At 41.6% G+C, this 5,470-nt stretch overlaps 1 long non-coding RNA gene across 1 annotated transcript; it reads left to right on the top strand.

The window, feature by feature from the left end:
• The first annotated feature begins 1,420 nt into the window (after window positions 1–1,420).
• LOC139793661 (uncharacterized) lies at window positions 1,421–4,927 on the top strand. The gene is made up of 2 exons (XR_011724700.1): window positions 1,421–1,534; window positions 4,703–4,927. It is a non-coding gene; the product is annotated as an uncharacterized lncRNA (long non-coding RNA).
• The last annotated feature ends 543 nt before the right edge of the window (window positions 4,928–5,470 follow it).

Genomic DNA, 5,470 nt, shown 5'->3' with positions numbered 1-5,470 from the left:
GCCGCCTCTGACCGCCGCCGCCTCTGACCGCCCCCGCGGCTCCGCGCCGCCATTTTGGGTCAAAGCGGTTCGGGTCGGTGTGGGTTTTGTGGGCTGGTCCGGATGGGTGTCAGGGACTCTGGGGGTGGGTGGCGAAGTCAAAGGCTGTGTTTGTCAGTAGGGTTGTAAGCTTGGACTGGGTTTGATGCCATATTCGCCATTCAGCTTGCTGAGGGGTGCGCCTGAATCCAGGCCAGCCTGTCAGGTAGGGCTGGCCTCAGCCAGGACAGAGACACTGGCCCAAGATGGATTTCATGACTCAAAAGCTTCTTTGAAGCCATGTATGACCATAAAGGATACAGTGGTGGGGGGGAGAAGGAAGGGTTTGCCTCCCCCCAGCAAACACTCCAGTTGCTGCTGCCATTCAGAGCAAGATTAGCCTCGCAGTTCACGTCCCAGTGAAGGTGGGGTTTGCCCCAGGAAAAAGCCCAACATTAAATCAGTCAGTTGTAAAAAACACAAATTATGATTTGTGCAGGTGGCCACACTACACTGCACGCAAATCCTCCGAACTGTGAACACACCCAGAACGCAACATAAGAGTAAACCTACAGGAACTTGATTTAAAAAAAAAAAAAAAAAATTGGCTGCAACAAACATCACCTGCAAAGTTGTTGACACCTTATTTACTTACAGGTTAATGATGCCTTGTATGTGACTCAGCCCTGGTCATAATGCAAGTGTGTGGCAATGCCAGAAATAGACCCTTCAGATGCTTGGGCACAACCATGAACCACAGAGCAAAGGTGTCCCATGAGGATTTAGTTTCCTACCACACTCTCCCAGCTCCGCATCACCATGCCAGAAGCTCGTGCAGACCACAGGCTTGCATGAGAAAATTAGTGAGATGTATCCTCAGCCCCAATGTTGGTGTGGTGCCTGTAGACTGTGCATATGCCCTGGGAGGGTTGTTCAGCCATTTACCACAAACTGAGCACACTTGCTCAACATATTTGTTCAGTCCATTTCCCTCGGAGATTTTGGAAGACGTGGTGTGGTGGAAAGCAGCCCAGTTTGTTTGTTGGAAGGGCTCCCTTATCAGTGGGTTGAAACAGCAAACACTCGGTCTCTAATAAGTAGGCTCCAGGACTGAGGATTGAAGCTTGATAGAAATCTGCCCCCCTCTTCAGGCCAGTCAAATCAAAACAGCACATGAAAGGCACTGCTTTAGCATCCAACAGATAAAAGAAAAAATATGCTTTGACTTTCCTGGCCAAAATTTCCCTTCTCCCATGCTGTTGCACAATATGCTGGGCTGGGCTCAGGGAATATCTGCTCATATGCTATATAGGCACATCACTGTAAACTTTTATATGATTCTCCACTTCCTTTTTTTTCTTTTTCACCTTTTTTTTTTTTTTTTTTTTTTTTTTTCCAGGAAGTCATTAGCTATTAGAGCAGAGGAAAATGCCTCATCTGGAAAAAGAGAGGTACTGCTGCTCTCATGCAGCCTCCAGCCTCTATTTAGACACTCAATTTGCAAACAGCTGCAGAAGTATGAAACATTTACACCTTGTCCTTCTCTCTTCAAGCTCTTTATGAGGGTCCCTTGGGCACTGATTACTGCCCCTATAGTTCTCTCAGCTTTTTGTGTGAGTGCTCCCTAACCCACTTCAAGCAAAATCAGCTGAGATGGTTCAAACAGTTTAAAAGGGATCTATGCACAGTTGATTGTGCCTGAAGTGGGTTTAGGGAGTGCTTAAACAAGTTGCTTTGTTAGTAGAAATGAGGGGAGGGGTAAAGCACAGTAACATCTTAAGCTGGATCTAGAAGAGGACATCTGTCTATAGGCTAAGTAACAAAAAGAAAAGTCTCTGGAGAACCCAGAACAAAAACTGTGCCATGAAACTGTAATAATGTACATCAGCTGATGGTCTTATAGTAATGAGAAGCCTAGAAACATTCATCCCAGTGATTCATTAGAAATCAAATATTTAATGATTATTTAAATTACAATAATGAGAATTATTTTCTCAGGTAGAAAAGAAAGAAGGAGACACTTGGTATTTACAGCTTAGTCAATGATGAATTCTTCTGATACTGTCATGTGGCATTGGGAGATATAATAGAACCATAGAATTGCTTTGGCTGGAAAAGACCTTTAAGATCATCAAGTCCAACCATTAACCCAGCATTGCCAAGTCCATCACTAAATATGTCTCAAAGTGCCACATCTATACTGCACCACTTTGCTGGGCAGTTTGCTCCAGTGCCTGACAATCTTTTCAATGAAGAAATTTTTTGCAATATCCAATTTAAACCTCTCCTGGCATAACTCGAGACCATTTCCTGTTGTTCTATCACTTGTTACTCGGGAGAAGAGATGGACACCCACCAAGCTACCATCTCCTTTCAAGATCATGGCCTCTCCCTTAAAACACAGCCGTTGTTACTGGTGTTTTATGCTTAAGCCCACAGGGTTTATTGTGTCCTCCCACCCCCAGCACCAGATAGGCCACAACAAGTAGCCAAGTTTAAGCTCTACTGAAAGGGAAATTGACACCCAAGAAGTGTGTGTGATCTCAGTTTGCCTATATGTAGAGTCTGCCATGATTTACATGACTGAACCCATGCTGTTTTACTTTGGTTTGTGTACACCCCTTTTCACCACAGCATCCAAATGCCTTCAAGGAATGTGTTAAGTGATGTGGCTAGGATCTGCCATTCTTTCATTTCAGTCTCAAAGGGAGAACTGTGTGGGCAGATGATTGTTTTTTTACTTTTTATTTTAGGGGTTTTATCTTAAAGTGTCGATGCTACTGTATGTTTACAACAAAGAAAATTATCTAAAGAAGCAGAAGGTGTTCAAGTTTTGATAACCCTTTACTCCTGTGAGAATTTATTCAACAGTAACAGGGCATCCCCCAAGAAACTCAGATTAACTTTGAAAAAGCAAGCCTGCACTTAGCTGTGAGAAGCCAGTTTGTGAGAAGAGGTGGTTTTGATGCATTTATGCTTTGTGTTATTAAGATGAACTGTGGGTTGTGTTCTAGATCATGAATCTTAAAAGCTGATAGTGTCATACCCAGATATATCATGTTGCTATTTCAGAGAAGGGGTAATGAGATCCCTGCTTTGGTTACATACGTCATCTGCCAGGAGGAGGAAGGGGTTCCTGAACAAAATATATACACAACCTTAGTGACAGCTCAGAGTCCAGGGACATCAGCAAATTAATTAGCAAGTTAACCAGTTGTTAAACCAATTGTGTTTGCCTACTCTCAAAGAAATGAGACTACAAAAAAGGTTTTCTTTGTATACATAACCTCTCCCCTTCTTGAGATCAGCTTCAGTCAGCTCTTCTTCATTGCTGAGCTGATCTGTAAAGCACGAGGCTATCTTAGGGGTATTGATAAGACCTAAAATCTGTTGAAGGACCATACTGCTGGCACGTAGGTTCATCTTTGAACAACTCAGCTGCAGGCCACATGTTCAAGGTGAATTCCAGTTAAAGGGTTAGTTGCCAGGGTATATTCTTCAATCACTTATTTTGACACCTTTATAGAGGCCCCTAGAACATCCTCCTGCACCCCTTCCTCCTTGCAGATAGGTCATCAGTATCTTTAGTCAAGTAACATGAAGGTGAGGGTGCACTATCACACTTTCCCTGATGTTTCTGTTCTGACCAGCTATGATCCTCCACCCAAATTGATTTCAGCTATATATATATATTTTTATATATATTCTTTTTTAAATTGCTTTCACATAAAAAATTTCAATCTCTAGATAAAGGGCAGCTCAGCATTCCTCCTTTAAACTGTGATTTCTGGCAAGTAATGGAGAACTGCTATCAGATGATATTCAGTGAACTACTTTTGAGTTAGATAAACTGTGCTATCTGATTTTGTTCATCTGACCAGCCAAAAAACGCTCTTACATCTTGAGTGTAAATGCATGATTACAGTATCAACTGGTTTTCTAACTAGCAAAACCAGTAACTGTAAAAAATATTCCGTTCAGAAGCTCAAAAAATAGCAGCAAAAAAGACAGGTGTTTAATCCCTTGACCATCTCCACCACGAGGGTAGTCTAAGGGCAGCTGTTATGCATTTGTCATCATCCAATCACTAGGAAAGGTGAGCAGGTAATGGTGTTCACACACAGCAATCACAGAGTATTACCCAGTCACAAAAAAGTAAATTGCTGGAGAAGCAAAGCTTTTTCCCTTGGCTGCAGAAGCAACACAGTGGAAACTATTCCTACAGAGACATCTTTAGAGCACCCATTAACCTACTGTATATTCTTTTTATCTACCTGGATGTGTACATGGCTGTTTCTAAGACCATTCTTTGGCAGGTTGCTACAATCTACCTGCAATTAAATCCACATAAATAGTTCCACTAAAAACAGCAGTTACCCATTTTCCTAGAATTGTATGTCTTTTAAATAAAGTCTGCAAACTGAGGCCTAAACAAACTTTCATTCCGACCAAAGAGGTTATCTTGATATACTGTGGCAGAAAACTACAAGCTGCTTATGCAAACAGTCCAAAAAGTACTTGCTGTCTTCAGATTATATTGGGATCTTATTTTACAAGAGCTGCTAAAGAGAGAAGTCACAGAGGGGACAGAGATTCACATCTTTAGTAGAACAGGTGACGTGTTCCTGAGTGCCTTTCCTAGCTGTGTATCCCACTGTTGTGGGATCCTTTATTTGCTTCAGAGATGCATGGGAGAACGTTGCCATTTCAAGCACCTGACTGCTCAGAAGTTTTTGTCTCCTGCATAAAAATCTATAGCTTCTCAAGTTTCTACAACATCTCCTGTGTCTCTCTGCTTTTTCTGTGCTGCAGCTGAACAGAATCAGAATACAATACTCCTGTTGGTATTGTATTACCAGCCATATTATCAAATGCTCCCCACCTTTCTCTCTATATAAAACACTTTAAATTGGTGTGTGTTTTATTAAATTTGGGGACTTCCTACCTCTTTTTCCTAAATGGCCACTGTTAATTTAGATCTACTCGGAAACATTCTGGGTTCTATCTAATCTATTTTCTATTTATACCACACTCATCACCATGGTAGCTGAATGCCTTAGAAAGTCTCTTTGAGTTAGAAGCTATGCAAAGCTTATTTTAAATCACTCTGATTCTTTGCCTTTAAAATTGAATTCTAACAACTTCAGCTTACCCTGGCTGAGAAATTACCCTTTTCCACTTGGCAAATAACACTCTGAAATTTGAAGCCAGTCCAGCATGACCCAGGACCCAGCTTTAGCTGAGAATATCAACTGCAGGCACTCTGACACCTACGTAAATAATACTGTTTTATTTAGATAGTTGTCTAAGAGAAATGTTACTATATAGAACATTCATAATTTATGATAGCAGCAATTCTTTAGACTCAAGAAAAGCCAGAAGACTTCTAGTAAACTCGTGCTCACTTTCACCTCTGTTAACACACGTGTCTGCCTTGAAATCTAGTTATTAA

This window comes from Heliangelus exortis, chromosome 2 (genome assembly GCF_036169615.1).
Source record: "Heliangelus exortis chromosome 2, bHelExo1.hap1, whole genome shotgun sequence".
Classification (NCBI taxonomy): domain Eukaryota; kingdom Metazoa; phylum Chordata; class Aves; order Apodiformes; family Trochilidae; genus Heliangelus; species Heliangelus exortis.
The sequence above is the reverse complement of the archived record's forward strand: the minus strand, read 5'-3'. Positions and strand labels throughout refer to the sequence as shown.